Here is a 434-nt window from a genome sequence, read left to right on the forward strand (position 1 = left end):
TCATGTTCAGGATGCAGCTTATGTTAGCTAAATAGAAATCTAGTTTAAACTTGCAAAAATCTTTTTGCCCTCCCTGGGGCAAATTTTTGCTCACAGAAAGCATGGCTGCTCAGCTATCAAAGACATTTGTTTTGAGTCTTAACTGTCCCGCAGCAACAGTTAAGTAAAACCCATAACGGAGGAACCTTTTTCTAATAACCTCTGATACGGTTAGCTTCTCCAATGTCCCAAACCAAACTGTTTTTGTGTCAATTTCATTGTGATCACACTCATTTCTTTTTCTTTCTTCTTTTCCCTTCCTTTCCAACCTACCTTCCCTCCCTCTCCTTTTCCCTTTTATTTTTCGGTCCTTCTACCATTGACCATCATATGTTTATCATTTGTATTTATCAAATAAATATTGCTTCAACTCTTTTCCCTAGAGGGGTCCTACA

The 434-nt window shown here is 38.0% G+C and overlaps 1 protein-coding gene across 1 annotated transcript in view; it reads right to left on the reverse strand.

Moving 5' to 3' along the window:
• The window catches only part of KCNIP4 (Kv channel interacting protein 4), a 239,841-nt gene that overhangs the window by 168,411 nt on the left and 70,996 nt on the right, over window positions 1-434 (reverse strand). The window lies entirely within an intron of this gene.

Source organism: Propithecus coquereli, unplaced genomic scaffold (genome assembly GCF_000956105.1).
Source record: "Propithecus coquereli isolate 6110/MARCELLA unplaced genomic scaffold, Pcoq_1.0 Scaffold677, whole genome shotgun sequence".
Classification (NCBI taxonomy): domain Eukaryota; kingdom Metazoa; phylum Chordata; class Mammalia; order Primates; family Indriidae; genus Propithecus; species Propithecus coquereli.